Source organism: Notamacropus eugenii, chromosome 5, assembly GCF_028372415.1.
Source record: "Notamacropus eugenii isolate mMacEug1 chromosome 5, mMacEug1.pri_v2, whole genome shotgun sequence".
In the NCBI taxonomy this organism is placed as follows: domain Eukaryota; kingdom Metazoa; phylum Chordata; class Mammalia; order Diprotodontia; family Macropodidae; genus Notamacropus; species Notamacropus eugenii.
Genome location: NC_092876.1, coordinates 102,551,758 through 102,562,659, shown reverse-complemented (window position 1 = coordinate 102,562,659; position 10,902 = coordinate 102,551,758). Strand labels below are relative to the sequence as shown.

General features: G+C 38.8%; 1 long non-coding RNA gene across 1 annotated transcript in view; it reads left to right on the top strand.

Annotated features, from left to right (window-relative positions):
* The first annotated feature begins 281 nt into the window (after positions 1 to 281).
* Positions 282 to 10,902, top strand: part of LOC140508862 (uncharacterized) — a 60,628-nt gene continuing 50,007 nt past the window's right edge. The window contains exon 1 of the long non-coding RNA XR_011968506.1: positions 282 to 428. This is a non-coding gene — a long non-coding RNA (uncharacterized lncRNA). The remainder of the gene's footprint in view (positions 429 to 10,902) is intronic.

The following is a 10,902-nucleotide window of genomic DNA, read 5'->3' as shown; positions in this document are numbered from 1 at the left end:
AACCAAGCAGCCTCGTTTCCCTTGTCTATAATAACTGCCTTATTTTTCTGGAATATAGGAGAGATATTGTTCGTTAGGACCTGAGTCAATTGAAAAAGGGAGTAGCATCTGCAAAATCATAGATATTTGTCTTGTTACTGAAGCTTATATGTTTGGGGGAGTAGCCAAAAGAAGAATATAAAACAGGGCTTAATTACGGATTCTTGAAGAAACCCCACACACATTGGAGCCTCTCCTCGTGCTTCCTTAGGGATTGCTGAGAAAAGAAAATGTTAATCAGCCCCTCAGTGTTTTGGCTCTGATTAAGACAAGCTGTGAAAGAAATGGAAAGTAAGAGGGAGAAGAGGGTCTATGTAGGTCTGTGAAACAGTGGGTCACAGTTCAGACTTCAAAGCTGGAAACGAGGGGAAATTAAAAGAAACATGAAGGTAAGCATTTCCCCCTAGGATTATTGGAGGAGTAGATCTTGGGGTGAATATTCTCCCCCCAAAGCTCTACTAGCCCAAATGAGAGAGGAGAGCCCATTTTGGGGGGAATGGTGGTTCAAGCTTATGACCTAATTGATACTGGGAATTCTTGGTGAGGAAATTTCCTCTACCAGTTCAGGCCAGCACCTACTTTTCAATTTATGATCTTGCAGAAGGAGACAGCTAGGTGGCTGAGTGGATGTGCTCAGGGTGGAGTCAGGAAGACCTGAGTTCAAATTCTGCCTCAGGCACTTAGCTGTGTGATCCTGGGCAAGTCACTGAATCTCTGTTTGCCTTAATCTACTGGAGAAGAAAACATCAATCCAGTATAGTATCTTTGCCAGCCAAGAAAACCTAATTAGGGTTGTAAAGAGTTGAACACAACTGAATGTTGGAGAATTGCTTGGGGACCCTGAGGGGGTCAAAGAACAGTTTTTCTGCGATCACTCAACCAGCAGAGATTGGGTGAAGAACTTTAATCCAACTCTAATAGACTTCAAGTCTAACTCTCTATCCATTACATTAGTGGTTTTAAAATTATACACCAGAAGATAGGCCACAAAATTCCACTATCTGTGCCCCAGTTCCATGATATTTATACTTGCAATCACATGCACATAAAACAGGATATACCTGTAGTGCTCCATCCTGTTCATAAGATCATAGATTTTAGAGCTGGAAGGAACCTCAAGAGTCCAAACCCTGCCCCTGCCCCTCCCACCCCACTCTACAGTGACTGCTCCAGGGTCACATACCTTTTAAGTATCTGAGGCAGAATGTGAGCTCAGTTCTTGCTGACTCCAAATCCACTGCCCTATCCCCTATGCCTTGCTTCTTTATCCCACTGGCAATGACTAATACTGCAGGTTGGTGAGCCCCAAAGTATGAAAAACCATGCATTGTCATACTGATTCAATTTCTTTCTTGCATCAAGTATTAGGTATTGTCTAGGATCTTGGAGAAGTTGCTCTAGCTAGAAGGAGAGCTGAGGTAAGAAGAGATAAGAATGCTCTTAATTAGGAGGGGATAGAGATGGAAACAGGGACTCAGAAAAGAAATTCTTACCCAGTCCTCAGCCATGGAATGGGAGTGGCCTTAGACCAACTGAGACCTGGGAAAGACCTTAATTTAAAAAGGACAAGGTCACCCACTGTATCCTGGATCATAGCCAGTCATCTTGACCTTTGGCTTGCCACTGGACTTCAATGACTTTGGAGAGGAGAGTGAGTCTGAAGACTCTGGGCAGCTCTGCCCCTGTCATATCCAATTCACATACAAGTCAAGACATCACCCTTGTTATGTCATTGATCCTCTTCCAGAATAAACCCTGAACGACCACAATCCCAGCTACCCACCTAGTAAGTAATATTGTTGGGATGAAAACCTAGGTCTCCTAAAGAGTTAACTTTCCAACAGAAAGAGACAGTATCAAATTGGGTGCCCAAAGGAGCTGTTGTATCTCTATCCTTGGAGGTTTAGAAGAATAGGTTGAACAATCTCTTTTACCTTGTCTCTTCTGTAGCACCTAGTATGGTACACTGGACATAGAAGGCACTTATTAGATGCCTTTTTTTCCCTGCTTTTTTTAAAATTAAAGTTTTATTGATGGGTTTTGTTTTATATTACGGATTATTTCTACTTTGTGAGAGATCTCTTGAAAATATAACTAGTCTCGGATTCATTCACGGAATGCTCCTGCAAGTCAGGGCAGTGAATAACACGGGCACTTCACTGCCCTAATAACACGGTGTCCTCATCAGAAAGTGCATTCGACATTTCCTACCTGTATCCTTTCCACTTTTCTATGAAAAGAAATGAACAAAAATTTATTTTTTATTCCTCTCCCCACCCCAATTTCATTGGGGCAAAAAAGAAGAAAAAAACCAACTTTTATTGGTGGGGGATAACAAAAATACATCTACTTGCCAGGGGCAGTGCTTTAGAAATGATGGTCACCAAAAGGAACATTTAACATGGTAGCTTCAATGCAAGTAGTTCAAATGTGACAAAGATAACACTTAAAGACCACAGAATTCAGAAGCCAGTGTTGGTTCCAGAGTCTTGAAGCTAAAGCATATTTCTTTTCTGCTGCCCAAACTGATGTGATAAGTTTGAAATTAAAAAAAAACAATGTAAAAACAGAAAGCTACATGTGCTGCTAATGTCATTACTATATTAGAAGATTATGCATAACTTTGTTTTTAAAATGGGAAACTCCTATTGGTTTGTTTTGGTGGTGGTGGTGGGATTGGTTATTGGGAAGTGGTAATAATAAAGCATTTTTAAGAATCTGGTCATTAGATTGCTGCTGGCGGGATTCTGCCTGATATCTTTGAAGCAAGTCTAGCATTTGCCATCTTGGTCTTGATGTCAGTCATGTCTTCATTTCCAACTAGGTTATAGGACTTCTCTGCCACACTCTGAAACCTCTTCATCCTGGAAGATCACTCCCACCCTGGAATTTACACCTTGGAAATATACTCCGAACCTGTAGTACCCATCTCTCTCTCTCTCTCTCTCTCTCTCTCTCTCTCTCTCTCTCTCTCTCTCCCTCCCTCCCTCCCTCCCTCTGTGATTAGGTGACTTCTCTCAGAACCTCCATTTAAGGAGGATGCCCAGAGCAACCATATCTTCATTTCTCACCAGCCTGCACTCCAGACTTCTCTACTATGGCCCCACCATACTGGGTACCTTCAATTCTCCTCTCCTTTCCCTTTTCAGCTTCCTTTTATATGTTGTCTTTTCCCACTAAAATGTAAGCTCCTTGAGGACAGAGGTTATTTTTCTTTTTGCTTGTATTTGTATCTTCATCACTTAGCACAGTGCCTGGTACCCAGCAGGCACTTAATTAATTCTTATTGACTGAATGGTCTATGTATACTTGAAAGTGAGCTTTGTATTTGACCTAGTAGCATATAATGGGAGTAGGGTCTTAGGCAGAAGAGTGTACTAGTCAGTGTGACAAAACATTGACAACCCTCAGTTCAGACTCAAGCCACTTTCTCCCTTTTCTCTATATTCTCCCTCAGTTTTAAGACACATAAAACACAAAGCCAATTCACCACTGATATAAAGGCTTAGGAGCGTAAAACCATTATCAGGCCATTAACATCTTTTATTTTTTTTCTAATATATTTTTATTCACTTCATTTAATATTTCTCAATTACATATTTTTAACATTCATTAAAAAATTTGAATTCCAAATTCTCTTCCTCTCTCCCTTCCCCTGCCCTTCCATGAGAAGGCAAGCAATTTCACATAGATTTTACATATGAAGCCAGGCAAAATATAATTCCATATTAGCCATGTTACAAAAGAAAACAGATACAAAAAAACCCCACACAAACAACAAACCCAAGAAGAATAAAAGAAAAACTTACGATTTGATCCTCATTCAGACTTTATCAGTTCTTTTTCTGGAGGTGGGTAGCATTTTTCATTATAAGTTCCTTGGAACTGTTTTGGATCATTGTATTGTTCAATACAGTAGCTGTCATTCAGAGTTGATCATTGTACACTGTTGCTGTTATGATGTACAATGTTCTCCTGGTTCTTTTCACTCCACTTTGCATTAGTTCATATAAGTCTTCTGAGGTTTTTCTGAAACCATCCTGCTAATCAATTTCTATGGCACCATTAGCATCTTTTAAAGAAAAATTCAAATTCTAACTTCTCCATGATATCTTCTCTGATTTTCCTCCTCCCCAAAGTAATTATGAGCTCTCACTCTGATGTCACATAGTATTTTGTGTTACAATTATCAAATGCACTTCTTACATATTTTAATTATCTATATTTGTGTCCTTTCCCTTTACTATATTCTAAACTGCTCCATGAAAGTAGGGAACATTTATTTTTGGTACAAATTTTGTTATCTCTTCCAAATGCATACCATCATATTTTGCACAGAGTGTTTAAAAAATGTTTGTTGATTGTTTTGAGATGAATTGGATTGAATTGGATTACAGGCACATGGCGTAGTTATAGACTCCAACTTTGCCAGTTTCATGAGCTCTGGTTCAGGAATTCACAGTACTTCTGTACAATCTTCAAAAGGTCAGTTCAATCCTTTCACTGACCATTTTCTTCTCTACTGGTCATATGATAGGTATTGAATCATGATTGCTGCTAATAATGATTGTCTGCTATGGATAACTATGATGGTTTTTCATAGAACATCTCTCTGGCTAAGATTTCTCTAAACTCCTGGACATCCAAGGAAGGACCTTATCTCCTGAGTTTCCTAAGTCTCCTTGCTTCAAGCTAAAATGCATTTTAATTCCCTAATCTTTTTTGAAACAAAAGGACCAATCTGTTCTCCAATTTCTCCAAAACTCATCTAAGTAGCTAACTAATCAATTAATCTACTTTCCTCTCCTTTTACTCACTATTTGTTGCTTTATGTTAACTCACCAGGATGCCCTTCCTTCAGCTGGACCTGGGGCTCTGGAATCCCTTATCTCCTATCCCATTTTCTTACTAATACTATCCATATAGTCCTTTACATAGAATATAAAGAAGGTCACACCCTGATCATAGGGATCTTTACTCATTCAGAAAACATTGATTAAGCATTTGTGTGTGCGTGTGTGCACTCGAGTGTAGGGATATAAAGACAGATAAAGTTATTGTCTCTGCTGTCCAGGAATAGAGATAAGATTTGCAAGATCTCCTATACCTGAATTCTATGTTGATGAATCAACACCTACATTTCCCTGAAAGCTAATCATAAAGCTAACTAAAAACTGAGGAAATGGGCAAGAACCTAAAATCAAATCACAATATCTCAGAATTGCAAGAGACCTCAGAGGTCATTTAGTATGAGCATAAGGATCTCATCTACAACTGATAAATAGTTGGTCATCCAACCTTTGTTATATGTCCTTGGTTAAAAGGAACCCATTCTCTTTTATCCCATAAATTAAAAAGAAAATAAATTTTAAAAAGAAGTCCTTGAGTGAGAGGAATCCACCACTTCCTAAGGCAACCCATGGTATTTTGGGATGGCTCTAATAGTTAAGAAATTTTTCCTTACATCAAACCTAGATTTGTCTCCTTTCATCTTTCATCTGTTGTTCCTAGCTCTTCCCACTGGGACAAAGTAGAATAATTCTATTTCTACGTCTACAGGACAAGTCTTCAGATAATTACTTTAGCGACAGAGAGGATGTATTAGAGGTGGGAGAGACTTGAGGCAGACAGACTTACCAGCAGGCTATTGAAATAGCATAGGCATGAAGGGATTAGGTTCTGCACCAGAGTGGTAGTAGTGTCAGGAGAGAGAAGGCAGCATATCTGAGAGGTGTCACAAATGTGAAATCGATAGACTTAGGCAAGAGATTGGATGTGAATGGTCAGAGACAGTGAAGAGTTAAGGGTGACACCTAAATTATGAGCCTGAGGGACCAGGAGGATGGTATTACCTTCTACAATAATAGGAAAGGTAGGAGGTGGGGAAAGTTTAAGGGGAAGGTAATGAATTGTGTTTGAGACATACTGAGTTTAAAATGTCTACTAGTTATCTAGTTCAAGATGTTTGAAAGGCAGTTGGAAATGTGAAATTGGAAGTCAGCAAAGACGTTAGGGCCAGACAGGTAGATGTGAGAATTATCAGCATAGAGATGATAATTAAATCCATGGGAACATGCTTTTCCATCTTGTACTTGTGAAGTTTATTTATTGAACCCAAGTACAAGACTTTGCTGTTATACCTATTAAATTTCATTTAATTACATTTAGCCCAAGCTTCTAACCTGTCAGAAAACTTTTTGGATCTTAACTCTGTCATCCAATGTATTAACAATCCTTACCATATTCTACACATTTGATAACATGTCACCTTTATTCAAATCATCGATTAAATTATCAAATGACTAAGGACAAATCCTTGGGGAAGCCCACTAGAAATCTCCCTCCAAGCTGACATTGAGCTATCAATGACTGTTCCTTGGACCCAGTCATTCTACCATTTTCTCTTCAAGAAAAACATGAGACACTTTGGTCATAAGTTTTGCTAAAACACTTGGACAAATTATATTGATAGTAACCCTGTAGTAAGCAAACTGGTATTGCTGGCTAGTTATTCAGTCATTCTGACTCTTCATCACCTCATGGACCAAAGCATGCTAAGCCTTTCCATCCTCTAATATCTCTAGAAGTCTGTCCAAGTATCAATCTGGTAATCTTGCCCACAAAAAAAGGGACAAAATTTTGTCTAGAAGGTCCCATCCTTGATGAAACCATGATAATTTTTTTTGGTGATCATCATTTCCTTTTTTAGATATTAACTAACTGTCCCTTTAAAAGTATAGAAAAGATTTCTGCCAGCAATTAAAGTCAAGCTGATTTGTCTATTGTCTCCCTTTTCTGAAAATAAGGATATTATGTTGCCTTATCCTGCGCTACCTTTTCTGTTCCCTGTGAGCTTTCAAAAATTACTGATAATGACTTGATAATCACATCCAGCATTTCCCCCCCAGTTTTCCCTATGGTGATAAAGGCTACCACCTATCTATGCTTGCCCATCTTACATAAATCAGATCCATGTCCTCTCATAAATTGAATAATCAAGGTCCAACCAAAATGCAAGGGGTTTACTTGACATTGAAAAGGTTCTAGTGGAGTGTACAAGTTATCTATCCATAATTCCCTCTTTCACTGTATTATCAGCTCATTTCATTTTGATCATATATTTCTTTGAAAATAATCTTTATATTTCTTCTCCAGAATAATTTCATGTTTGTAATATGTTACAGCCTGTGCATACCCAATATGAGCCTCTTTATTGGCCATATATTTTTGGGTGTTCCTGAACTTCATCTTTTTGGAGAATATCATATTCTACAATTTTTGGTCATATGATCTCACCAAAAGAATATTGGTATTAAAAGCTAGACCTTTGTTGAAAGAGAACATTGAGATTATTTTTAAAAATCATGCATTTTCTCAAGGCAATTCAAGTCTTCTTCCTACTCATTTTGATGATCACTTCGTTATGTATTTGCATTGCCTGTCCAACACACACACATGTATATATCTATATAGTATGTATGTATAGAAAACACATGCATACATGTTTATATACCTACACATATACAATGCATGCGTGTATAGGATATAAACATATACATACATATATTTGTATGTATATATATGTGTTTGTATATTACATATAATATATATATATATCTCACTGATGGATGATCATAATAGGTTGGGCATTTCCTATTCTCTTCATTCACTTAGTTTTCCAGTTTTTCCTGTGTAGATGGTTAGGCTACGCTTTTGAGTGATACTGGATCTCATTTAGGGGGATCTGTAGTGTTCTAGGACTTCATATAGTCAGCACAATGTCATCCACAGATAGGAACATCTGGAGGACTTCACCATCTATAAAAAATTCCTCTATGACTTGGATTTTGTTATTTGCGCAAATCCTTTGCCAATGGCTCATTGTGGCATGAAAAGTACCTATTAGAGATTGTCTATTAATGACAATATAGCCTTTGACGCATTTTTGAGTAGTGTTTTTCCTATTAGAATGTAGGTCTTTAAAGGCAGTGACCATAATATTTCTTTCTTTCTTCATATCTCCTTTGCTTAGCTCAGTGTCTGGCACATGGTAGGTATTTAATAAACGTTAGTCCAATGACTAAGTCTTAATAAATGTTTGTTGACTGACTATGGCCTAAATCTGGAGAGATTCACTTCTAGCACTTTGGTGATGAATTCTTTAGCCCCGGTAACTCATAAAGAGACCAAAATATAAAATGGCTCTTGGTCCTATAAACTACTAAATGGTATCTAAATATGAGTTATTATTACCATTTACTGTGGAAAAAAGAAGCCAAGTGCAATAGTGCTTCACAGCTCTCAGTCTCTAGAGATACCACCTGCAGGATCCACCTGTGGGGGCTGGCCTGGGCATAGAGATTGTGCGGACCCTTTGGTGGTTTAGCATCTGGATTCAGTTCCCTGGAATCTTAACAAATACCTTCCTTGAGCCAGCCATTTTGACTTCGACAAGAATCAAAATGCATTCATTCTGTTGAAAGCACAAATACTAGACTGCAGGAATGTGCTTTTGTGTTTTGAACGAGACACAACTAAATTTTAAAATAAAAAAGTTACCAATGTGGTCTCCCCTAAATCAGCAGAAACACTACAGAATGAAATGCAGGAAGCTTTGTGATGGACTCTGTCAGTCCTTAAACTGCTATACCACCGAACTATTTATTTCTCCTTATTTTAATTGTGTCTAATGTCATCTATTCACCAGATGCACTTAAAATCACCAGTAAAGAATCTGAAAAAACTTGGGATATTAATTATTTCCTATGACAACTTCCATAACCAGGGCCAGGTAGGATGCTTTGAGAAATTATCTTCAGAACTACCCCTTATTTGCACTTCCAACTTTTATGAGTTTGGTCAGTATATTTCTTTTTTTTTTTTTGAGTTTTTAAAAAAATTAACATTTATTTAAAACTTTTTGAGCTCTCAGTTTTCTTTTTTCCTCCACCTCTCCCCCACTCACTGAGATGGCAAGTAATATGATATAAATTATACATGTGAAATCGTGCAAAACATATTTCCATATTAGCCATGTGGTTACTGTATGTCAAGCTCCAAAGTACTGAGGGGAAAATAGTCTGGGAAACACTTGTCTGAGGCAAATGTGGGTCTTCATTCAGGTTTTCAGTGAGGGAGGGATCTATACCCCACTAACACTCCTTAACTTTGCTGCCCCCTCAAGGAATGCTGGGAACTGAAGCAGCCTCCTTGGAGCGTGAGGCAGCAGCTGTCCCAGGCCTTGGTCTCATTCCTGCTTCCTGTGTGGCCTGACAACCTCCCTGGAGAGGCCAGTCCCTCGGCATTCTTTGGGGCTACGTACTTCTTTGTCCCAAAGAGAAGGCCAACACACTATGCTGGGGTCACACAATTAGGCTGGCCCTGGGTCCAAAAGAACAAGTCCCCCCAGGGCTGACCTGGAGGCTATTGACTTGTCAAGCTTTCTCTTTCATGGATGTATATAATGCCTGTTCTCTGGGTTCTCTATAGGAGCCTCCCACATTCAGTTATCACTGCTTTATAAATATAATGCATCTGTCTGCATGTGTTGAAAGAAACAATCAGGTCCATTCTTCCACTAGGAATCACCTGTTTTCTGGGCAAAAGAAATGGGGAATTTTAGAGTAGGAAGGGGCCTCAGCTATGACCTCTTCCAAACCCTTACATTTTACAGAAGAGGGACCTGAGGCTGATAGAATTTGACCAGGGTCACCGAATGAGTTAGAAAAAAATACTCTTCTCACCCAGAAGTGGTTCCCTTCCCAATATCCCTTGGCCTCTTATTCTTTTGTAGGGTTTTTTACCTGGAACAAGAAAACTTAAAAAAAAAATGTATATTTCAATATAATTGGTTTCCTTTTAATTCTACATATTTTTATTTTTATGCATTTTAAAACATGAATTCTGAGAAGAGGTCCATAGGCCTCCTGCAAGAGGGGTCAGTGACACAAAAAGGCTAAGAACCTCCATTCTAAGGTTTGGGGGAGGTGAGGAAAGGGGAGAGTGGGAGCAAGAAGGGGAGAATCCTTAAAAACTGAAAGTTTATACTCGGAGTAGTGTCGTTTCCTAAAAGCAGAAAGCTTATTTTAAGAGGAGACAGTGAAAAGCACATTGGCTCTGAACTCTGAGAGTCTGTATTAAAATCCAAGATATGTAAGCCTCTCTTGAGAGCTGGTTTCATTATCTAGGATACGGGGTGTTGGGTAGGGGAGGGTTAGAGGATATGGCCCCTGAAATCTCAACACTAGATGCCTGGGATGGGGAAGGGGGCCTTATCCTTCCATTATCTCCAAATAATATCCAGGCAGAGTAGAATGGATCCCTTCCTTGATTCCTCCCTTTTTAAGGAATGAAAATCAGGCTTTTTGTTCTCTCTTTAACGGAGAACCAGCCGCCTTAAATTTGCTCAATCACTTGGGCACCAGTTAGCCCATGTACTCTTGTTGTATTCTTGTGTTTCTATTGATAGCACAGGTTTATGCAGACTGTTCAGCCCTAGCTGAGGCATTTTAGGGTCTGTGGCAGGCAGTGAAGGTGAAATAGAAATGGAAGCAGGACCTTATTTTGACTTTTTAGTACACTTGGGAGTCCATTTCATCTTTCTCAGAGAGAGTTAATGTTCTTCTCTAAGTATCTAATTTACTACTGGAAAGTGACTAGGATACTAGGGAAAATCTGGCTCAGTGTGGGATTTTTTGGAAATAAACTCCATGAACTGTGTTATTGCTATGATTATGTGACTTAGAGTTTTTCCTTTGTGTACAGCTTCCCCTACCCCTTCTTCTCCTCTCCTCTTCCCATTCACTTTACCATTTTGTTTCACAGCTGTTCTTTTTGTCTTTCCATGGAATCCTAGAGTGTTAT